Source organism: Acipenser ruthenus, chromosome 1 (assembly GCF_902713425.1).
Source record: "Acipenser ruthenus chromosome 1, fAciRut3.2 maternal haplotype, whole genome shotgun sequence".
Lineage (NCBI taxonomy): Eukaryota > Metazoa > Chordata > Actinopteri > Acipenseriformes > Acipenseridae > Acipenser > Acipenser ruthenus.
This window is the reverse complement of record NC_081189.1, coordinates 9,686,177-9,711,806: the sequence shown is the minus strand read 5'-3', so window position 1 is coordinate 9,711,806 and position 25,630 is coordinate 9,686,177. Positions and strand designations below refer to the sequence as shown.

At 39.0% G+C, this 25,630-nt stretch overlaps 1 protein-coding gene across 3 annotated transcripts in view; it reads right to left on the bottom strand.

Annotated features, from left to right (window-relative positions):
- LOC117403969 (SET-binding protein) overlaps window positions 1-16,370 on the bottom strand; it is an 83,671-nt gene extending 67,301 nt beyond the window's left edge. Inside the window, exon 1 of one of the 3 annotated variants that reach the window (XM_034925600.2) lies at window positions 15,590-16,370. The gene's annotated coding sequence lies outside the window, so the exon portion shown is untranslated. The remainder of the gene's footprint in view (window positions 1-15,589) is intronic. The other 2 variants (XM_034925598.2, XM_058996016.1) reach the window with 2 other exon arrangements.
- Window positions 16,371-25,630: the final 9,260 nt, after the last annotated feature.

The window sequence follows — 25,630 nt, the reverse complement described above, 5'->3', positions numbered from 1 at the left end:
CTCACTGATGTGGATTGCCAAGGTGCAGAATGTTCCTTCCCACAGTGAAGTGTAAGGGGTTGGTAACTCTTCCAATCACCTCACAATGGAGGAGAAACCTATTCCTGGGCACTGGCAAAAAGATGAAAGGAGACTGACAGAATGCATCATGCCCGTCCTTGGTTCCCTTTTTAACAATTTAAAAACAGCTGCACATCCATTTATAAAAATATAATGTACCCCTTTTGTGAAACAAGGATATGAAAATCTTATGGCTTGTACATTTGTGTTAAACAGCTTAAACATTAAGCTTTTTTGTAAATTTGATTTAGTATTATTTTAGGTTTAACCCTTTCGATCCTTACACGACTGCAGTTCATGCAAGTCTTTGTGGTACTATTTGAACTGTGGCAGTATGCTGATACACTGCCATTTAAGCCATTAAACAAAAGCCCTCTACAAAAAGATCTGCTACAAAAATATTTCAGAAAGCAACCATTAGCAACCAAAGCATTCTAAAGTCATTTTTGTCAGACCTCTTTGAGGGAACACATGAAGATCAGACCGTTCCCTACATGTGCTGCTTATCAAAGACTGGCTCAGTAGCATGTTTTTGTAAATGTATATCTCACTGGATTAAGGAGTGCATGCCACTGAAACGGGACCAGGGCATTACAAGGCTGGAATCGCTGCAGTGAATCCTGCAGCTGCTCGTCCCACCCATTGGAGCAGGTGGTTAGGTAGTCGCTACTTGAGGAGCCCAACAAAATGGAATAAAACAGGAAAGATCTGGCCATCAACACCCAGTTATCTAAATTACCAACAACCAACTAGCTGTTTTACTCAAAGATTTCCATTATGGTTTAGAAGTTTTTGAGACGCACAGACAATTGGAACAAACACACGCTGCTTTTCCAAGAGACTGGCAAGCACTCTGAAAAGGCCATTAGCAGGAGTCAGATACTGGATCAGAAGTTGGGGGGGGGGTTCAATTCCTCCGAATTACACGTATTGTTTTGCAGCCCCAGTGGCTGTAGGAATGAAACCCTGTTCAGAATGTTGTAATTTATTTCCAAGGACTTTATAGGAATGCATGCCTCCTGCTTTAACCACATCAGTGTCTACCTTACACTGTAGCAACAGCTTAATAAATCAAACCTTTTGTATGCTGTGCGAAACACAACATACAAATTGGTCTACACAAAATCTTAAATACCAGCTGACCCAATGGCCCAAAAGGCTAAACACCGTATTCAACATTCAATAGCAGCCAGGGAAATTGTCATTTTTCAAGAAGATGGCAGTAAACATTTTCTGACATTTTAAGTTTAAAAAATAATTTTAAAAACACTTACAGAATAGATAAATATACTCATCACACTTGGGTTCATGTTTGGCTTGTATTTCCCAAGGACTAAACATGTATGTGATCAAATAAACCCTGCTAAATCAAGCTCTTTTGTGAGAAGGTCAATTTTCCAGTTAAGAGACTATAACTATCAAGATGTCACTAATGTACTGCCTTAGTGGTCTGACTTTGTGAACTCCCACTAAATTCAACCCCTAGCAAGTGAGCAGCCCATATTGATCTCGTCTTGCTTGGACCCGAGTCACCATGGGTTGCATTAACAGTGGTTAGTGAACACGAGTCCCATGCTGTGGGATACACTTCTGTTACATCTACAAACGTAACCTCTTATCTTATTTTGATGTGTATCATTAGGAGTAAATGTGGGTACCTCTAACTAGAATTAAACAAATCATTACAGTAAAGTCGGTAAGTCAATAAAAGGTTTCCTTCATGGGACGAATACAGTCCTTTGTTGAAAGGTAACGTGCTTTCCTTTGTTGAAAGGTAAAATGCTTTTAGACCTTACCATAACGAATTCAGTCCTTTGTTGAAAGGTAACATGCTTTCCTTTGTTGAAAGGTAACATGCTTTCAGACCTTAACATAACACGTGCTAACATCAGCACTAACAATTACACAATTTTAAATATTGTTTTTCAAAGTTTCTAATTGTTTTATAATAAATATGGGTTAAACTCATTATTAATTTTGATCAAGGGCAGCAAAAATAAGAAATGTATCGGCTACATTACAATACATATTTGAAAAGTAGTGGGACCTCAATAAAGTCAATTAGATGTTAATTACATATTTATTATACCTATAAGCAACATTAGTCACTGTATATTGGATATTAATCCATAAAACTGATAAACTAAAATCTTGACAGTTTGTTTAAAGTCTAGTTATAATTGATGATGGCTATTTTGAGCTGATAGTTCTTGCAGTTTGTCCCAGTTCCAAATAAAATACTCCATAAAGTAATATAAACCAAGGAATCCAAGCTCTGGCGGAACAGGGAGGAATAAGGACAAAAAGGAGAGATACATGTTCCCTAATTAAAAGGGCATTGCCTTTATCTTTGTGACAGTGTGTGGTGAGCTACAGTAGCCTTTTCACTGGACCTGGTGAAAAGGCAGGGCAGGATGAGAACACTCTGTGCAGAACCTTGGTAAATGGTCTCCCAGCACTTCACAACCAACTTCACACAATAGTGTTCCTACTACTAGACTAGGTTTTTTTTCCAAGTGACTTCAGTTACAGGACATTTAACACAAAAAGGGTGCCCTATGACTGTAAGCTGCTCGCTTTTCCAATCCACTGCTCGCATGCCGTCAGCACATGGATAGTTTAACACAAAGTTTTGCTCCGGATGTGACATCATTTCCTGTGGAATTGACCACTTTCTTAATAAACCCAGCGTGTATTACAAGTATAATTAAAATAAGTAGACCAATTGTTCAGTCTTTAGCTTTGGGTATTCCATGCTCTCTGTAGCTTTGGAAATCTTCAGTATCAATACTGTGCACTGCTAATGCAGTCACTATGTGGGTATTAAGGCTGACTTGTCCCGCATGACACTCCCTTTTATTCCCCCAGTTGTCCCGTATCAAAATGCTGGCCTGGAGTCAATTTGCTTGCACTGGCCTTCTTAGCAGCAAATGCATGAAAGCCAACAGCTGAGCAACTTAAATATGACCGCATTCAACAACTGTGTGGAGAGCTGAATGCTGCCCAGTTATACATGATAGAATTGCAAAAACACCCACCGTTCCACCATTAGAAGCTTACATGTCCAACTGGCAATTAATTTATACTACATTCTCCTTTTTCTTTCAATTCTACTAATTGGCAGAGGCATTGGTTAAAAGCAAAGGCGTAATGAAGGTAAAGTTTTAACAAAAAGAGAAAAGTAACAAAAACAAAGCCTTCACAGTGATTTTGTGAAATGTATTCATTTTGGTCACATAATTCCTTCCAAACCTATATCTATACCAGTGGTTCTGAATACCGGATCTATGGGACCACTTGAGTCCACATTTGTATTTCAACCAGGAACCAGTGAGTGTACAAGCCAAGGTTACCAGACACCTCCCTGAATATCGATCAGCGCAATCCGAGGCAAAGGAAAGAACTCAGAGGCAGAGAAGTGAATCAAAAACAGAGCTGGGAACAAACACCCAGTAAACATACAGTATATATATGAAGATGCATCCACATATACAGGCACACAAACACCTACTACATTGTTAGGATGTTATTGGATTGTAAAACAATCTCTGGAAGTGCATCAGCTTCTCAATAGGAAAAATGGCCATCCGATTGAACGCAAACCTCAGAAAGCCTTTTTAATTATAAATATATGAGCAAATGTTGTTGACATCTGAAGTTACAGTGTCCGACAAAGCTCAACTTCATCCACTGTTAGGGAATTGTTAAGACTGGGCAAGCACTTCTTTGTTTGTATCAACCTCCCATATGGGTTTATAATCTAATTTTATACACACACAACATTGCCAAGGAGCAATGAAAACCAGGTCTTCTTCCCAGCAGATAGCCAGGTTTGAAACCTCCCCATCCATTATCTTCAATGCACACATTATACAGTTTGAATTGAGTGACTGGCATCACAAGATTAATAAGCCTGGCGATAATATCACGCAGTGGAGGGAGAAATCAGTGCAGACACCCCCCGGAGGGCTGCTTCCTGGTAAGAACACTTGTTATTGCTTTTCTGCCCATCAGGGAAACTGTCTGACTGCCTTGACAGCAACACAAGCCAGCGACGGGAGGAAGAAAGACACTCTGAGAAAAAGGGACACTCAGAAGTACCTCGTAAATATGCATATTAGACAAGCTTTGATGTCTTTATCTGGTCTCAATAAAAAATGGGTTTTGAAGGCATTTTTCAACTCTACTCCAGCTCCAGTCGCAAACTGGATCTTACTGAATTCAGCTCCTCACTGTGGCTCTTCATTGGAATGCTTCTTTAAAAAGGGGGCATGCATTCACTGCTCAGCAGTTTGAGCTTAGGGGTTGTCTACCATAAAGTTTTGAAGGACAATCGTGTGTCATGTGGGAAAAAAAAACATAGGAAACCATGTGGCTGACAAGCTACCCAAGATCTCCAAAAAAAAAAAATCTTGACAGAGATTAGTCCTTGCAAATTATGAATCCGGATAGCCTCAGAGAGCATGGGGCTCTTGTGGAAACTTACCAAGAAGCTACTTTGAATACATGTTTAAAAATGGTGTTGCTGGGAGATCCCAGTTCCAAGCTTGCTGCCCAGTCCTTGTATTATTTTTAAACCCGCCCACCAAAGCAAACTAACCCTCATTCATAAGGTCATGAGCAATGTTCTTGGTTAGTTCTAATTAGCACCATATGTTCAAAACTTGCAGCTGGATCAAAGCGGACTCGGTTTCCAAGGGTCATACCCAAGACAGGAGCACCATGCTCTACTCCAAGCTACAGGTGATAGATTCCGTTTCATTTATTAAACGTTTAAAAACTTTATATATATACTTATATATACTTAAATATATAGTTTAAAATGTTAAAATAAAAAATAAACATTGAGATAGTGCTCCTACTTATTTTTAAATAAATATTTCTATAAATTACCGCATATGTGTCTATAAATAGGTCTTCTGATTTTCAGCATTTTACATCAGGTTTTCTACGCTCCTTCAAATCACAATTGAGGAATACGTGAATAGTAAAATTGATTTAATTTACAAGTTTTTTCTGTGAAACAACTAAATGGTCTTAAATCGTAAGCGACTCGTCTGTATTAATGTCAACACAGTTACGCACAACGATTGTAACAGTGTGTCCAGCATATAATACTTCATTTTTCATTATAGCTTTAATAAAGATTATTCGCTTATCAACATGTTGCGATCTCGTTTGTACAATTCTGCTTGGCCTATTTAAAAGCCCATTAAATTGTTTGACAGAAAAAAATCTAATAAATTACTAAATTAAGCACTACATATAAAGTAGATGTATAAAAACAGTGAAGCAATATGAAAACATAATAGCATCGTGGGTATGATAACGGTTTGTTCTGATTAGAGGGTGAGCATTAATTGCACTATTACAGAAATGTTATGAAGTCTAATTATTCAAACAGTGCTAAAATCCAAATCACTAATCTATCCTACTTACTGTACAGAAGAGACAATAACTAGTTATCTTCACACCAAACTGATTTTATTCAAAGTATAGTATCACGTAAACTCAAAGAAAGACTTGTGACATTTGCAGGATCAATATTCTGTTTTTGAAAAAAAAAAAAAAAGTAATTTACTGTGGAAAGTAGTTTGTAGTGTGCAGGTGTAGAGGTGATGCAGCACTCCAACAATAACACACAGACAGAGTTCACGGTGCAAACAGGTCTTTTATTTTTCTTTCCTGGTTTTGCACCGTTCAATAATAGCGCTGGCAGCTACACAGCAATGTCTAGTTTGCAAAGAGAATTAATACTGGGTTTCAGTCCCGAAACAATAATAAACAAAGGCAACGTCCAGGCACGGCTTCGCGTGCTTTCACGGTGCTGGTGGTGAACACACAGTCATTAGTGACTTGGCAACATCCCCTGAAATACCCTTAGTCATGCCTCCTTCGGTGAGTCCAATCACACAATCCTCCAAACTGTGACTGACACATAGCCTAAGCCATTAAGATGATGACTTCTGGTATTGTGGCTCTGCCCCCTTTCTGGATGGCCGACTTCCAACTGACCCTGGAATTAACTGTCAAACCATCCAGTCCGGGGCACACTGTTCCTGTTATACCGTGCTCTCCCAGGTCGGGAGGGAGATTGTTGACTAGGATTCATTCGCGCTCTGTCACATTTACTAATAGCAATAGTTTGTACAATAGTTTGTCTGACTGGCAGCAGTTGGAAAAAAAAGGTATGTAAGTAAGCTATCTTCTCTCTTTTTCTAAAAAAACGTATTAAACATCACTCAAGTCTCGGGGTCCCCGAGTGGCTCATCCAGTTAAAGCGCTGCCGCTTGGAGCTCAAGATGAGGGACATAGCATGGACGGCGCCAGTTCACATCCGACCTGTGCAAAGAGGCCGAACTTTGCTGGGGACCCCGAAGGGGGTGTCACATTGGCTCTGACGCTCCAGGGGTGGGGATGGGAAACCGGCAGGGATTCCTTCTCCTCATCACACAACAGCAAACCCTACTGGCCAGACACCGAGCACATTCAGAGTGGATAAAAAGCAGGGCTGATCTCTGTTCTCCGGGATCGGTAGCTCTGGATTGCTCAGCGTAAAAGCGATTCTGGCTTTAGGCTTGTGAGAGCGGAGGAAACTCACTCAGAACGCCCTCAGAATGTCTGTGTTGTGTGGGGACTCACTGTGGTGAGGAGAAAAAAACATAACTGGACAGGCCAAATTGGGGGAAGAAAAATAAAAATGTATTTGCAGACCCCCTCTTGTTCTTAATATTTGGCCTGCACGTTTTTGACAACGTTTAAACAAAATTAAAAACGTTTGACACTTCACTAACTTTTAAACTCTAAATGAGTAACACCCCTACTCCAAGTAAAAACGATACACCTGACTGCTTTTACAAGTGGATGAGAACAGATACAGAGACTGAGTCGGTCATGGAGATGGGAATTATACAGCTTTTGTCACCATGTTAGTCAACACCAAGATATTTAATTAAACGGTGCATCATACACACAATTAATGATTCACTATAAAAGGAAGCAGTATTTTTTTGTTCTTCTACCAGCCTGCTGATGTCTGTTTCAGTGCATCCACAGAGCAGAACTCTGCAGAATCATGCCCCTCAGCTTCACGTAGTAAATTAGTGTAAATCGAACGCACTCACAAAACACACGCCGTATAATTAAGCTCGAAGCTCTGAAACCCAAAACAGGATGGTGCTGGTGAACGCTGTGTTCGCAGCAGGGATATAAAAAATAATAAATAAAAGATATAAAAGAAATTGAACAAATCCATCCATTGTAACAGAGTCTAGAACATGCTGGACCTTTAAATGACATGTGTTCCTAAAATGCCTCCCAAAGCCTTTACTTCAATGGAATTCTATATGCTGCTTTTGTTGAGGTGCAAATTAGATATTAACGAGAGAATCAATTTGCCAGAAACAAAATCAGACTCGTATTACTAAAGCATTTACAGATCCGCTCAAATAACTGGTGTGTGTGCCTCGTAATACCTGTTTAGGGGCTTGCACAATTACTGTGATTAATTCCAAATGACAGTTCAAAATTAATCCTGCAGCTTGGTTACACAAAGCATGCAGTTTGTGCGACAATGAAATACTTGCGGTTTCATTTACTCAAATAACTGGAAGATGCAGTCAACAGGCTCTCTGCCAGCGAGCCACACCGCTCATGGATAATAAACAGCCATGCGTTGTAGTGATTTAAAAATGTGGTTGCTAAGATAATGAACGACTGCATAGAGGCAAGTACTCATTGTAAGTGACACTTTTCAGATCTTCCTCTATAGTTTGGGTCAACACACTATGTTTAAAATCAACTGATCTGTATGTTTAAGAGTGTACAAAACACATATACAGTACAACCTGTTACCAGACTTAGTTTACAGAGGAAAATGAATGTCAAACTTAAGTCCAAATTTACTCCAAAGCAGCAGAGCATTTAAATTTTCCAAACCTGACCGTGCTGGGTGTGGTCCCGCAGCTAATGCTGTACAGTTACTGTCTGTGCTCCCACAGGCAGCACGTATTTCACATTTACACACGCCCCTTCGGTCGAAGTTCATATTTATACACGCCCCCTTTGGAGTCTTATTTCACATTCATACACATATATGTGATGTGCTCTACATTTATTATATACAAGGCTTGAATTTCATTGTTGTTGCGTGGGGTGGATTTCCCCCCTATGCAGCACCCAATGGGGGGGGGGTCCAAAATTTTAGGGGAGAATGGCAAAGGAAAAGGCACTTTTGCATATATATATATATATATATATATATATAACTGCATTATCATTCACACTGGTGTTGCTTTAAAATAAGCTGCTTTCAGGAGACCTACAGCTGTTCATCACTGTGAGACAGAGCACTCTCCATTGCTTTTGCCATTGCCTGAAGTTTTTGCATGCAGCAGAAGAAAAAGGTGCTTTTCTTTTTAACCAGAGCTCCATTTCTTTACACTCAGCCCTGTTTCTGTCTGTTTGTCACTGTTTTCATTTATGTATGCTTAACTACTGGATAGTTTGTACTGCATGCATGTAACATCAAATGAAAGGCCACAATTTCCTCTCATATGATGTAAATTGCAACAGGATCAGTCATACTAATGTGGTAGGGATGAGAATATACATTTAAAAAAAAAAAAAAAAAAAAAAAAACACTGCACCATTGAACCTCAAAATGAAATTAACATGGGGGGGGGAAGCTGAGCTTCTAAGCTTTCCAACGATACCGCCCCCGTCTGTCTAGCTGCTATGGAGCAATAGGCTCAAAACGAAACCCAAGCTGTGAGCTCTGTCACATGATGAGAGGCTTAACTTCAGGCGATCGTAGTTCCGGCTATGAGTACCGCACACACACACTGAATAAGTCTTTGGAAAGCCCAGAGTCTGTACTTTTAAACAATGTGAACCAGGTAGGTGTCTTTTATGTTGCCTGAGTAATATGTGCGTAACCTTAAGAGCTAAAGCGAAAGTCACCGCTTGCAAAACAACACCTAGATAGACTTAATATCTTCTTTTTTTTTCAAAACTGTTTACTTACTGCAGTGTACCGAGTTTCTATAATCCTTAAAGATAGCAGCCGAGAGAATAAAGTCTTGCGGTACTTAAAATATGCAGCACTACTTTTATTTATTTATTTATTTTGACCAGCACTACTCAGAATGACTCATAGTGCTTTTGTCACTGACACCCATTTCCTTATAGATTGTTGTAGCGTTTCAGGCATTCTAAATTGGGTTAAAAATACAGTAGCTTGGTGTCTTAAAATATCTCTGTGGGATTTTCCCGCACTGAAAGTTGCAGATATGCGGGAGCAACTTGGAAAATGCACGATTCCCGCAATCCCGCGCTGAAATTCAAGCCCCAATATATAACTCCCAGATGTCTAGGTATTACATCTTGGTAGGTGACTATTTGAAGAATGCAAAGCAGATTGGTTAAACATCTCCTAGATCTCAGTCTTCAGCTCTTAACAACTGCTAGCAATAAAAAGACAAGATAAGTGAAGTTTACACAGTACTGACCGGACCACAATCCCTACCAACTTCAACAATGACCTACAAGTGTTTTAAAAAAAACACTCTGTGAGCTTGAATCCCTCTGAATGTACAGATTCCAAAGAGTATAGGCACTTCAGAAAGAGAGGAACTAGCGAACACAATCCCTTTTAAGGCCACAAGCACAGAGGCCCTGCAGAAAATCAAAAACAACTCTGCCAGACTGTCATAGACTTGAGGTGTTGGCAAAGGCAAAGGGCAGTTTAATGAGCAGACATGCCTGAGACATGAAAGTCTCCCGCATTCTTCAACCAAGAAGAGACGGAAAAACAGCAGAATCCTGGTTCTAGAGCCAAGGCTGGCAGTATATTAGTGGTGTAAGGACAGGCTTTCCACCACAGTAATGACCGAACCACTGCCCAGAATCTGTTTTAGCAGACAAACTGGTTTTTACCAGGGCAACATGGGAGAAGGATCATAAACTAAAGAGATTCTTATTTGACACACCAGAAGCACATCCCCACGCATATCATTGTCTTGTGTCCCTTGATACTGATTAACCTGGAAAAAACATTCACTAATTTAGTTTAAAAGTCCCCCAACGCCTATAAACATTCCAACCTTGTGAGAGAGAAGGCAGCCTCTTCTGTTTCTCTAGAAATCTCTAGCTTTAGACCCTGTTTCCACCAGTCATGTGATGGAGATTAAGCAGTAGCCTGCAGAGCGGCGTAAGAAACATCTCTGTTATGCCTCTCAGTGAAACAGCAGCATGCTGTGATGCAGCGTCACACAGTCTTGGGTTCCTGTTCTGTTCCACTGTGTTACATTCAACACATCGTTACCCGAAACATCGGAGCGGCAACACTTGTCAGTTAGAGACGGAGTGAAGCATTTGTGAAACGTGAAAGCACTCCTGAAGTCGGTATCATCCTAGCTGTGCACATGTCAAGCAAGAAGTCCCAATTAAAATGCAAATCTCTGTAAAAAGCAGCAGGTTCTGTCTACATTATTACAGCATTTGTTGCTTTCACTCTTCTGTGTACGTTTTTCAAATTAATCATGAAATCTCAAATGTTCTTTGATTAACACTTCTGTATTGGCCCCAGAACGCATGTAGCTTTACTTCCTCCTTACTGAACACTTCTTTGGAAATAAAAAGGCCTTCAAGCAAAGGAGGCTACAGTTTTAAACACTGGCCTTTAGAATACTCAAGCTCTTTTTGTATTTACTTTGTAATCCTGCTGTTAACACTTTGGGTGATTGTGTGCTGACCAGATAATGTAACTGTTAATCCACTTAGAATAACATGTAAAATATTAAATAAAAAAAGACTATTCTAAATCAAGTCTACTTTCATTGAAAATATGTATGAATCTATTAACCCCTGATATACAGCCCTAGTAGGATCCAAGTACAAATACACTCTGGCTATTTTCACCAACCCATACCTACATGAAATACTGTACATATCTCTACATACCTAGATCTATCTGCATTTATCCAGCATGTGTGCATATAAGACTCATATGACAGACAGTAAACAATTGCATTCAATTACCAATGAATGCAATTATAGTTACCACACAAAACTGGCATTATCAGTAAAAAAAAAAAAAAAACTACCAATCCAATAGTTGTGTAGCACATAGTCTGTTTGGCTGCAGCCTGGAACACAAAATGGCTGTCAATGAGAAAGATGAACTTTCTACTCATGAACACTGCCAACAGGTATGCTTGCTCTTAATATTCAACCCTGAAAACCTGCCAACAAGTCTGCTCGCCCTTGGTCGTCTCACTTCTTTCCTCCATCGCCTGTCAAGCGTTGGCTGGTTTCCATGGAAATCGGGAGACACAAGCTAACAGAAAAATCTAAATCGCATCTCAAGACTCTGAAAATGTGCAGTTCTGGTTAATTATTGGATATGAAAACTACTGAAGGATACAACATGTGCCTGGCAGAAAGAACAGAAGCAGGTTTTCAATCCCACAGAAGCCTTTGTGTTCCATGGTATTTGCAGAAGGGAAGGTTTTGTTCACGAGTGGTAATATGATGCCCATTGTATAGCTGTTTAGGTCATTAAAGACTTTACTAGGAGGATTTACTGCAATGTATTTCACCTCAATCAGTGCGTTTACATGGCTATTCCACTAGTATTGGGAATACTGAACAATCCCAATATATATATTCCGCCATGTAAACAGCATGTTCGGAATATGAAGAGGAATATTCCACCTCTGCATATTCGGAATATTGGAGGTGGAACATTCCACTAGCATGCAGAATACTATACTTATAAACACATATAAAAACCTGGAATAGCACGTGTGTCAATGCAAGGCAAGGCTTATAAACCCATATTAAAACCTGGAATAGCACATGCTGCAGTGCAAGGCAATGTTTGCTTTGTTTTTAACATTGCATTCAATCCTGTGTTTCACACTTTCCCAACTTTGCATCTCTACTCTGCTATTCTGGGCCAGCAGAACGTCTTTAAATGTGCAGGTCATTAAACTCTTACAAACACAGTTCACAAGACACAGCCTTAATCTGCTTCACATTCGACTTTCACATTCTTGCCCAAAAGAATGGAATTACCAATCAAGTTGTAAGACCTGGAAATCTTGACCACAGTATGTTCAATAACTGCTTACAACTGATTGCTGTTACCTTAATGTCTCAAGTTACAAACTAACCCATTCGGCCATTATCCTAGCAACCGGCAGCTATAAATAAACAAGCCTTTGAGCCAACATAGTGTTCATAATATCCTTTTATGGACTTGGCTACCTGCTTAGTCAAATACCTGCAGCATATGAACTATAATAGGACAACACCATAGACAGGGGACGCCTACGCCAAGTCTGGTGGAAAATGTGTTCTAAAGATTGAAGTCTTCCTACTCAGCGAAGATGCATTCGATCCAATACTGATCACACTGGAGCTTTGCACAATGGCAAAGCAATACTGGTTGTGTGCTTATCTTAGGTACACAGACTTGCTTCTTTTTACATGAACGTGTCCAGGGCCAGCTGGTCTGACTGGCAGTTCTCGTAACTTGGATCACGATACAGAAGTTAAACAATCTCAACACTAACAGAAGGTCAAAAAGCATTCCAGTTCTTGGTTATTTCCCTGCTAACATAACATCCACCTGGATCTATAATTATTTGCACATAACAAAGCAACAGTAAGACCTCCTCATCAATAGTCATCTACTGTAACCAGAATAATCTCCCTCTAGAGGTTGCAAGGAAGATACTAAACTGGATGAAACTAAAAACAACCTTACCATTCCAGGTGTATAGGGAAACCAAAGATATATTATTGTTGATAACATCCCAAATGGTTATTTCTGCCTGGGTGCTGCATTGTGACTCATTAAAACTGGAAGTAGCATGCAATAAAAACATCAACGTAACCACAAGTAAAAATAGATTAGCAAACCATCTTGGCTTAACTCTTACCTCATTTATGGGAAAGGTTAGATACAAGACAAACACACTGCCAACAAATTAGAAAATTAAAGTATACACTTGCCTCTTTTCGTTGTGCTGAGTTGTTTTGTGTTTGTTTTTTTAGGGGAAGCTAAGCCATATGGGATTTAGCAACCTGGGTGATTCTTTGACCTGACAGAGCATTATGATTAACAGAGTGCTTCTCTGAAATAGTGCCATGGGTTCCTGTCCTCAAATTAGCTGGCTACATTTCTGCATGCATTGACTGCTCTTTCAAATACAGGAATGTGCCCCAAGCCAATGCGGTGAGTTCTGGTCCTTCAGGGGGGACAGTTTCCTTATAAGCCACCAGCTTATTGCACCCTACAATATGCATCCTATAGAGGGCCACTGGCTGAAAAGCCTACACGTGTTTTTAATATGGATTCACTGAGTCACATATTTATTTTTTATACTTTCGTATCTGGAGCTCTGTTGCTTCTGTTTTCTTAATCTTTGAGCTTTTTAAGTTAAGGTCTCATCTAGGGACTGACCACACTTGATGTTGCTATGCTTCAGGGACCTGACAAAGATAAGAATCTCAGGGGGTCTAGCTGCTGGAGGCCAGTAATTAGTACTGTAGTTGAATACTGTGAATTCATGAACGCTGTTCTGCCGTTACACCTGAAGATCCCTTGCCCCTTCTGGCTCCGATTGCCCAGCAACAATCTACATTCGATGATGACTGGTGTGTTTTCAAAGCAAAGCAATCCAACACGTCTGGATACAGGTTTGTGTTTTTTGCATTTCACCGTTTCTGAAGTGCAGGTCATATGCATAGCAGCTATCCTGGAAGTGCTCCTACCCAATGAGCAATGGAACACTTTGTGACCCATGACTCATTACAGTCTTGAGCACTCAAAGTTACAGGCTTTCAGTAGAGCATTATTACTGTAATATAATATTCACCCATCGTCACAGATACTATTCAAAAACATTCTTCAAAACAACGGAACAGATTCATGAATAAGGGCTTAAAATCTACTACTGTAGCAAGTGTATAGACATGTTCATGGACATTATTCTGACTGAACACACATCAAATGAAAACGTGGAGCTCTCTGCAATACTGATAGACCCATCACAGTCTTTCTACCTGTATGTCATTTACAAGCACTGAGAGCCAAACTGGATCTTAGCAGTTGCCATTAATGACCCGTTTTCTTACATTATTCAGCCTGAACTGAGAAACAAGTTGTTGGTTACATTGACTTTCTCCATTGGCATTGTAAATTAATAATTATTTTCAGACACAGCATAATTTTATTCCAGTCCACTATTAAAAACTAATCGGCACGGGTGGTTGAAGCCCAATAAATACGTGTTGGAGAATGCTGGTGAAAGCCTCTACATTACAAAGATCAACAGATATGTCCTGTCCGCCACCCCCTCAAAAAGCAGGTTAGCAGTAGCAACTGCAGTGGGCTTTGAGCAATCAAAGGGGGTTCCCTATGAACAGGAACCGAGTCAATTTAAAAAACCTTTTCATCAGATAAGGTTCAAGAATATATATTTTCCCCTTTGACTGCATACACCTGCCAGTAAGGAAAGGTCAACAAAACCTTTTTTTTTTTTTTTTTTTTTTTAACTTGGCACTTTGAATTCAAAACGCGCGCGCGCACACACACGTTAAATGTTTTATAAATCGTGGTAATGCACATTGCAAACTTGTCTTAAACACTGTAACACAGCTGTAGAACAATACAGAAATATATAAGTCTTCTAAAACATGACATTCAAAGATTAGGGACAACACATAACACTTCACATGGTCCTACTATTTTTTTTCTTCTTTCATCTTCGCGGGGAAAATACATTTTCCACACGTTATTCATGAACCTTGGTCTGCTCAAAACAATTTGTTTTTGTATTTATTTATTTTTTACATAAAGTTAGCCTACAGTATTGGCTTTGTTTTTTGTACATGAAAAAATAAAAGGCATTTAATTCCAATCAACCAGCACGTTTTCCACTCGGTTAAAAACAGGCTCTGTTGGTATGCAGTCAGTACACAGAGCACACACCACGTTTACGTCTTCTAAGAACTGCATTATATTTTAGCAATATCCGCGAACCAAACAGTTTTTTTTTCCATTATATTTTTCCAAAAGCATCAAACGTGCAGGTTTATAGTTTTGTTGTGATCTCTTACACAAGGCACGGTTGCCAGTCACGTCTTTCTGTGAAGTTTAATCCGGCAACTAATTTTATAATATATGCATGCTAAATCATCTATCAATAAAGTTTTGTTTTTTTTTCCTCCTAAAGATGTACACGTGGATAGTATTAGACTCATATGTTAATTATCATAGTCTCCAATCTGACACTTTGTCAGATTGCTTCAAAAATATCACAAAAATTATACAGTCCCGTGCGATTGTGTATGTTACACTTACACACACGGACACATTCTGCAACATTTCGTATCGAATAAATTACCGCTCGTCTTTCAGTGTGCCTACAGTTTGCTAAGCAAAACTAACATGTTTTTATAAACAGAGCTCATTAGATCATCATACTACTCACTAAGAGACAGCAGTATAGTTACTTACTAACCCATATCCAATGCTGGGTCGCTCTCCCGGACAATCTTCTCTCTTTATTTTACATTTGTTAGCCTTTACTTAAAATCCACAGAAATTATACATAAACGTGCAGCAGCTGCAATGCCATCTTCGACAAGATCTGTCAAACAGAAGCACGCTTTAAAAAAAAAAAAGAAAAAGAAAAAAGGAAAATGGCGTCTGATGAAAGCTTAGTTAATAAAGAAAATGCAGAAATTAAAAAAGGTTTCTGTAGACAAATTAATGTGTACGACAGATCCCTGGTTCAAAGTCGACAGATTTCCTAGCTTTCCTTTGAAAACACAAAGGTTAAAAGCCGCGAATCGGTTGCAAAAATATCCCTTGCCGTGCTTAATTTGGCTGGTCAATCAGAGAAACCTCCATAGCTCCCCTCTCAAATCCTAGACCAGGAGTAAAAAACAATCTAGCTGATGTGTTTTGCTGCATCGAAAACAAACGAATATCCTTAATAAATCCCGAATCCCACTGGCGGAGTTGTGACGATAGTTTGTCAAGATGTGAAAGGCGACTGAGTATGATCAGAAGAAGGTGCTTTTCAGTGATTTTCCACCCCTCTGGCTGTGCTCAATCAGAGTTATGTCTGTGACTGTGCGCTTCTCGCTCCATCTCGGTCTCTGACTAGTCCTGCAGCGGTTTCTGATAATGATCTCACACACATGCAACAGCAAAGCGATGCGCTCGCGAACTCAATGCCGCCTCTACCTGTCAAAAAGGGAGGCGCACCTTCCGAGCTGCTAAAAAGATGCAGTATCCCCCTTTCACTTGTCGTTGAAAACCAGGCTCTCCTGGTTCCTAGTGTTCAGTTCTAACCACAGGACCACAATGCAGCCCCTTCCAAGTTATTGGTTCTTTTAAGACAGTGAGTCTGACAAGCTGGTTTGGCTCGGGTGATATAAACTTGAAAGCACACTCATTTTAAACCACACAGATCCTTCACAACTTTTTGAAGACATGTGAAGACATTACTGTACTGTATACTTTAAAAAATAAAGTTTATTTTGTGGTTCTAGTCACATTTGTTTTGTACACTTTCTCATGTAGTAATATTGAAAGTGGTATGAACACATTAAGGTAGGATTAGGGTTATATCGTGTTATTATGTCATTGTAGTTTAAGTTGTTGTAATCCTAACTTCTTACATTTTATTTGATATTGTATTTTAGTAGTATAATTTACTGTAAACAACACTGTATTTAAATATGAATCTTGCATTGTTACCCTGTATTGCCCTGTAACGCCTGTAAGTCACCTTGGATAAAGGTGTCTGCCAAATAAATAAATTGTAAAAAGATGTACACATTAAGGGGGTGATGTAAGGATACGCGCAGTGATTTGCGGGTGTAAAACCCCCTTAATGTTGCCATAAATCGTGTTTAGCAGCCATAAAGTCTACCGTAAAGAATGGTGTTCACCTGGCGTTCTGCACCTGCTATCAAATTTGCACTTTGTCATCATTAATCCATTAAAATTATATTGAAATGCATTCAAATGAAGAAAACAGAATGGAATTGTGCGGGATCTGGATACTAAGGATTTAGTGATTTAAGGATTTTGCTTTGCACTGTGGCAATTGCTGCCCCTCCAAAAACTTTACGCCTCTTATGCAAGGTGCAAACCATTGTAGAAGCGAGTAACTAAGAGCTGTGTAAAAGCACACACCTGCAGAGACCTGTCATTGGTTTCAGGATGGATGCTGTGGTACACTTCCTGATGCGGCGACACTTGGCTCTTGTTGAAGAGAGGCAGGAACACGTTCGGAGGAGAAGGTCAAGACGAAGAAGAGTCTGCATATTCAATCCCAGGGGCACTTTGTTTGGGATGCCTTAGGATGCGGTGCTAAGCGATAACATCTCACTCCTCAGGTCACCCTTGACCTCATAGCTGAACAGAGGGATGAGCTAGACCCCAGCGTCAATCTAGGGACCGCTATCCCTGCACATGTGACAGTGCTGTGTTCTCTGCACTGCTTAGCCTCTGGTTCCTTTCAGACCACAGTCGGAATGTCTGGAGGTATTGCCCAATCCACCTTTTCCAGAGTGCTAGGCAAATTTCTGGATGTCATGCTAAAAAGGGAAGGCCAATACATATCATTTCCTAAGGATACTAATGTAACTGATGTTGGTTGAGGCTTTTCCAAACAACTCTGTTTCATGAGTGATCTCAGCCATAAGGACTCTTGCCTCCTTCCCAGAAAATGTTTATTTTCTTTTCTGTGCATCAAGAAGACTTATGCTGCCCTTAATCTGACATTTTTTTGGTTTGTATTTTCATGCTCCACACATGTCACACAGTGACTACTGCTCTCTGTACTCCTATCTCTGCAAGTGCGGCCGCTAAATAGACCAATGCGCTCATTGAGACCCTCGTTATCATAATTGCGGATCATTAGTTGTGCGTTTTGAGTAAATTGCATTGCTCTTAAGCTTACATAGGGCGAGGTGCAAAATAATTGCTTGGCCGCAATGCAATTTGAATTTTGCATCCGCAATTATTTGCACTGCACCTATACTTACATCACTCCCTAAGTGCATTGTAACTGTGCATAATAACATTGTAAGTATGTGTAAATACACATTATTTACTAAGTAACTACTATGTAAATGCACAGTAATTAGAGACACAATGTAAAGTGTTACCTAAATTAAATAGCTAAAATGAAAGTGCATTTCAGAAACCTCAGAAGCCTGCACTCCGATTCAAGAAAACAACAGAGTATGCAGGCTGTCAGCAAGTTCTTATTACCTGAGTACTGGAACACTATTGATAAAAAAAAAACAAGTGTGATCTGAACAAAGCACACAGCAAGCCATATTAACAGGTAAGAATAAAAAAAAGCAAAACACCTTTTTAAAATACTGTACTTAAAAATCCTAAAATAGACCTGTCTGTTGTAGTTCTACTTTGCGATTGTTTTATTGCATTGTTTTTAGCAGTTCTTGGGAAAATGTCCAAATAAATTCTACCTCAACAGTGGTATTTAAAAACAAATGCAGATTCTGTGATGCCCAGTAGTGGTGCAATGTCATGTATAAATGTGTGGAATCATGCAATCACATGTGATAGCACAGACAGGGCTGAATGTACTGAAATAAAACCTGTAAGAAAACAGATAACCCGAGGCAGGGTTCAGGATGATATTTCGAGTTAGACAGCAAACAAGGCATTTGTGGTATCAACACTCCTTGAGTGCTCCAATGCTTATTTTGCTAGCTTATTGGTGAACTCTGCTATTGTCACCTCATCCCTCTGAAGTGACTTTTAAAGGGTAGACCCAGTGGAAGTTAAAGCTTCATAATAGGGCTGAGGAAGTCAGTTCTAATACAAACCATCAAAAACAAAGAAATGGCACCACCCTTACTTGCTGGAGTAATAAACTCACATAATAAAGTAATTGATAATAAACATATATATATTCAATAACATAAAAACCACAAGGGCAGGTTTAAAAACAAGTGGGCAGGGACCCATACCATAAGGCAGGGAACCACGCCCTTGGTAAAATGTTTTGCGTATAATTAGGAAATGACCAAGCCCCTGTTTTTCAGTTCTGTGTTCTTTAAAACCTTGTGTTGTTCTGCTGTGTTTTACATTGTTTTGTTGGACCACTTCCATCATTGTGGCAGACTTGTGCAATTTTACCACAGTGTGTTTAGTGGCATTGAACACATTTCTTCAGTCCTGTCCAATGTCCTTTACCGCGGGCTGCCAGCAAGCTGTTGTGGTACATTGAGTTCTACTGTTGGTCAGTGATGGTGGGGTTGCCCATGTTGTTCTGTGGTACCCCAACCCAAACTGTTAGGTGCTTATTAAGGTGGAATGTTATTTCTCTTCAGTGAACAGCCTGCTGATATTGTGTCCTTTCTTTTGGTTTTATGCCCTATAACATTCCCCAGGGACATGGCATGATGTAGACTTAACATATCATTCCCTCGCTGTCTTTTCAGTTTTTTAGATCTTCTGCAAATTGTCTGCCAAAGAGTCTTCAATTCTTCACTCAAAGTTCCTTCAGCTCTAGAACGTTGATTTGTATTATGATTGTTTATCCACTATTGAATTGTTTGAGCATGGCATACATTGTGTGTGTGTGAATATGTAATTTGTTTTGTTTTCCTGCCCCTACATTCGTGCCTTGAGTGAATGATCCCGCTGGATTTCAGAGTGTGTAGTCAATTTCTAGTGCTTGACAGCTGTCCTCAGCGCAGGAGCAAGATGGCATCAGAAATGATTGAATCAGTTTCTGCTTGCGGCTTATTTAAAACTACAAACCAGGTTGGAAAGAGAGAGAATGGAGAGGGTTAGGGTGCATTGTGTTCGCTTGCTTGTCTGTTTGTTTGTTGCTGTCGTGTGGTTTGTGTGAGATATCAAGCTACCTTCTGTGTTTTGTCTTTTTAATTCTAGGTTTCGTTTTTGCATTCACTATTATACTACTGGACCTTGTTACCAGAGAAAAGAGATATTGTACAGTATGTAACACTTAGAATAGAAGTTCTGAGCTATAAAGGTCTTGGGTTGATCATGGTCCCGGCCTGGTTGTGCACAGTTTAATTGATTCAGATATTGTACAGTATGTTACTCTTAGAATAGAAGTTCTGAGCTATAAAGGTCTTGGGTTGATCACGGTCCCAGCCTGGTTGTGCATGGTTTAATTGATTCAGGTTATTTGGGCTCAATTGTATTCCTGGTGTCCTGAGATGTGCACTGAGTGCTGCTACCTGTAGGGGAGCAGGAGCTTTTCAATTTACCATCCTCTGTATAATAGAGGGTTTGGTGGTGAATGGCTGGTCATGTAGGCAAAAAGCTTAGTCAATGCAATGGTGCCATTCAGGTAAGGGGGAACTGGTGGTGCTGTGCTTGGCTGCCTAGGACCATCCCAGCTACAAGTGCTTGTGTGTCCCCTCAGGATACCAGGACCCTAGCCATTGGGATGGGTAGTGATTAGTGCTTTTTAAATGTACTCATTCACAAGAGACTGCTACTAGGTATTGCTAGTGATTGTTGCTACCTTTTTGAAATACTATGTGCTGTTGTTAATGATTAGTGAACAGACCTTTGGGTGTGGTAAACTCCTTTCTGCGTGTACAGTGAGTGTCTATCTGCTCTTCCAAATAAAATAACCTTTGTGCGTGGAACTACTTTATTCTGGTTTACCTTTTATAGCTGGGGGTGGAATTAATGAGACATTCTAGAGGATCTCTCTAAATGAAAACTACAGTATGTTGCAGAGTCGGGACTGCAATTATTACCTGTCTTTAACTGGAATAGTAATGATGAAATAAAAGTCAATCAATACGAGAGCAGCTCTGTAGTCAAGAGGCAAGTTCGAGTCTCATCCTGATGTCAGCATTATTATTAACTCACCAGCCGCTACGAGGAGATTCGTTACACATTGTCTAGTTTCTGAGAAAACATTATAAGAAAAGAATCTTGTACTAGGGTAAAAGCATAGACAAGTGAAAGCATAGTAAAATCCCAGTGATAAAGCACAGACAATCGTGGTAATTTACAATGAAGTATGGTAAAGCATTTTCTAATTATTATTATTATTATTATTATTATTATTATTATTATTAATAATAATAATAATAATTAGAAAATGCTTTACCATACTTCATTGTAAATTACCACGATTGTCTGTGCTTTATCACTGGGATTTTACCATCCATGGTCAACCACGGTAAAGCGCAATTTGACAGCATAAGTTATGCCAAATGAATCCATTGAGCAAAAGCATCAAAGCACAGCGGCATCAAGAAGCCTTTAAAGACAAGCTTTTTGTGCTCACAACATCCAGCAGTACATTATTTATCATACGAATCACAAGGCTAACAATCACAACCTTCATTAGAAAGGGCATCCATTCATTTGAATTGAAAAGAAGACATTATTACAAGTCCGTTAGCAGCACCGTTTGTGCTTTATGCAAAGGAGGGTATAACTTGCTATCTGATTTATGATGATTAAGCAGACCTTTCTTTTCTAGATCTAGTCTCACTGGGTATATTAAAGGGTACATAAGGGCCTTTTTATTTTATTGTGTTACATGTTCCCATGTGTTGCTACAACTGTTTACATAAGGTGTGTGTATTGTTTTAATTTTTAATTTTTTTTTTTTCACGGTAAATCCATCTCAGTTACACATGTGAGCAGGAGGATGATGGGAAATGTAGTTCTGAGAGGTCCATGTGGGTACATGGCAAGCCATCTTGAGTCAGAGAATGCAATTTAAAAGTTAAAAAAGTGGTCAAAATGTAAAAAAAAATAATAATAATTAAATCAATACACACACCTTATGTAAACAGTTGTAGCAACACATGGGAACATGTAACACAATAAAATAAAAAGGTCCTTATATATATATATATATATATATATATATATATATATATATATATATATATATATATATATATATATACTGTATATATTTGTTAATATCTGACCCTAAAAGCACTCTATAGGTACATGCACCATGAATAATATCCTTTGTAATATTTTTGGCCCTTAATAATTATGTGTTTTAAAATATTTCACCATGAAATAATGTGTATTTCTTGTACACTCTAAACTATAAAGGAAGCCAGCTATTGTTAAATGTCATCATCACAGTGTAGCCATAACAAACGTTTGCAGAACAATGTGATAGATAGTGATTTACTGGTGTTTCTATTGTTTTAATTGTCATTATTATTTTTGGTACAATGCTATAAAACATGTGGATAGAGTGCATAGGCACGCTATTAGATTTGAATTGATGCAACACCCACAGACGCCTCCAAACAAGGAAGCATGCAGTGACCCTGGGCGTGGGGACTCCTCTTATCAGTAGATGGTATCCAAATGATTTATTTGAAATGTGCTCAGCTGGCAAAGTATGCAAAGCACCTTGGTATTCATATACATTGCAGCTTTGTGATGTGAATTGTTTTGTAGAGCTCTTCCGTTCTGGAACAAAAAAGTCGTTACTGCTAAAACCAAATTGGTGGTAATGAACGACAACCGGTCCACTATGAAAAGAAATGTGTCTTTGTAGTAGACTCACCATTGTGAGTATTCATGTGGGGAGGCACTTAAAAATGCTGAAACCGAAGGCTTGGTTATATACAGTAAAAAGTGTAGATTATAAATCAATGGAGCTTATTGTAAAATACCCTGGTGAGACCACACTTAGAATGCCATGTTCATCTCTGGTCTCCACACCGCAAAAAGGGCATACAGCTTTGGAAAGTGCTCAGAGATGAGCAGCTGTACTAATCCTAGGGCTAAAGGGCACTCATTGTGGGGACTCAATGAGTCCAGAAAAGAGATGGGTTACAAGGCTGTAGCCAGCTATGAGGCACCTGAGGCACGTGCCTTAGTTAAAATCATACTAGTTCAAATTTAGATTTTTGAAAATGGATAATAAAAAATATTTCTGTTTAAGTTTGCAAAAAGTAATGTATAATTAATGGTAAATGTACAGCTGTTTGACAATAGGAAATCACCCATCAGATTTCAATTGATTGAACCCGTACCAAAATCTGACAGCGTACATCTTTCAATGTGATAACGTACCACTTTCTGACATACATGGGTCAGGTTTTGGTACGTGTACCACATTCTGACAATGTACCACTTTCTAACACTACACCAGTTTTAAATAACTAATTTAGTTGTACCTTCTTTTCCAAAGGCTACAATAACAATTTTGTCATTCAATTGATATGTATTTCCATACAAATCTTCAAATGCATGTTAAAAGCATTAATTTTTTTAAGAGTCACCAGTAATGTTTTGTATTTTCGCCCGTCCCCCAAGGCCATAATAACAGTACGTGCACACTCGTTGTCCAATCAAAGGAGTCGCAGGCTGAATCTGGTGTAAAAATGACAGGGCTCTGCCCAACCACTAGATATGTGTTTGACTTATTTGTGTGTGTGTGTGTGTGTGTGTGTGTGCTCAGGCGGGCAGCAAAGCAAACAGCTCATGGGTCAGAGCTTACATTGGTTGGGACGAGGGGCGCATGACATCTGTATTCTCTCCCACGTTGTTGAATAATTAATTTCTTGGGGGGGGGGGGGGGGGGGGGGGGGGGGACGCCACTGCATTGGTTAGGATATGCTTACAACTCACACAGCTAAACTCTCTCCTTATTGTCAACCGGCTTAAGCTAATTTTATTGTTGAATGTGATTTTATAATTAATATCACACAAAACCATGTATGCAAGCACTTGTCTTCTCAGTATTTGGATGACATCACTGTTAAAATGATTAGTTTGATAGATTACAATTCAAAACTAAGTAATATTTATTTTCTTTTATATTGAATTTGAATGTTGCAAAGAAAAAACTACTTATTGTTGTACAAAACCACACAGGTCCTGCAAATTTAGAACCTCAGGTACTCAAAATGTAATAGTTTAGAAAAAAAAAACCTGTTAACTAAATGTTTGTATTTAAATAAACAACATATAATAATGTCCTCATATCTTTTCTTCAGTTAGAAAAACTTTTTTTGGGGGGGTGGGGGGGTGGGGGGGGAGCATGGACAAGTGCCTCAGTCATTTTTCATGCTGGCTACAGCCCTGGGTTAGGAGAGACTTGGTAAAAGCTTCTTACATCATAGCAGCATCCACGATAGTCAGTCCCAGTCACAAAGATATCACATTTGGAAATCGAATGGAGATTTAGAACAGAGGGTAGAGGCACTTTTTCACACAGAGAGTGTATGATACGGAAAATAAGGACAATTGTACTCCCCAGGTGAAATAACCTGCTGTAGCGAGTGCAAGACAGCCTGAAAGCAAGCCTTGCAGACAGAGCTTTCTTGAACCTGGTATGGTACCAGGTATCATTCTTTACAATGAAAATGGATGTTGCCTATACGTGCTGCTTTCAGAACTGCACATGTGAAACCAGTGCACAAGGAATTATTTCATTAACTAGAATCCCTTTGAGTCACATTCTTGACCTGGTGACTTTAATTAACAGTTAAATATGTATTAATTTTATTGATTAAGAGTTTGCTTTAAAGGATAACCCCACCCTGAGATTCTATACAAGAATTGTAAGCAACATAACAAGCACAGTTAGCAATAATTCTGGGGATCAGATGACATATTGTCGGTCTTGTTGAAAGATTTTAAATCTATGTTAATAATTACTTGTGGTACTCTAGAGTGGTTGAAAAAAAACATATTCAATTACACTTTAATCAAAAAATCAAATATCTGACAAATAAATAGCACATTTCAATGTTAATATGAAAAGAAGAGAGAACAAAGCAGATGTTGTCATGAGGCTGTCCAACTGTGAATCTCAAGAGGACTGGAAGGAAGGGAAGTGCTAAAGATTTCTGTTTGTTTGTTTCAGCGAGACGTCTGCACTTCACCTCTCTCACCTCTTCAGCAGTAAAGAAATGGAATGCTTAAGAGGCAGCCAGGTACTGATTGAGTGTATCTTGCAATAATGCAGGGAGACCTTTTTGTGAAACTAGGGTCAGCAACAGTCCCCAATGATGAATAACTGAGCTATGTATTAGTAAACATTCTTTACAGAACAAAGCAGGGTGACTTTAGAAATCACTGTTTCCATGGAAACCTGATGCAAGCTAAGAACTGTGGCTTTTCTCTTTAAGCTTAGAATATTGGATTTTTTTTTTCAGAGCAAATAAAACTAGATACCGTGATGATATTTCTGTATAAATGTTTTTTGTTCTCTGTGAATTTTCTACTGTTTCTTAAGACTGTGGGCAAATACAATAATAAAAAAACAAAAACATTTTGGATAGCTTTTAATAACCTACAAATCTTTCACTTACAGTGCCTTGCGAAAGTATTCGGCCCCCTTGAACTTTGCGACCTTTTGCCACATTTCAGGCTTCAAACATAAAGATATGAAACTGTAATTTTTTGTGAAGAATCAACAACAAGTGGGACACAATCATGAAGTGGAACGAAATTTATTGGATATTTCAAACTTTTTTAACAAATAAAAAACTGAAAAATTGGGCGTGCAAAATTATTCAGCCC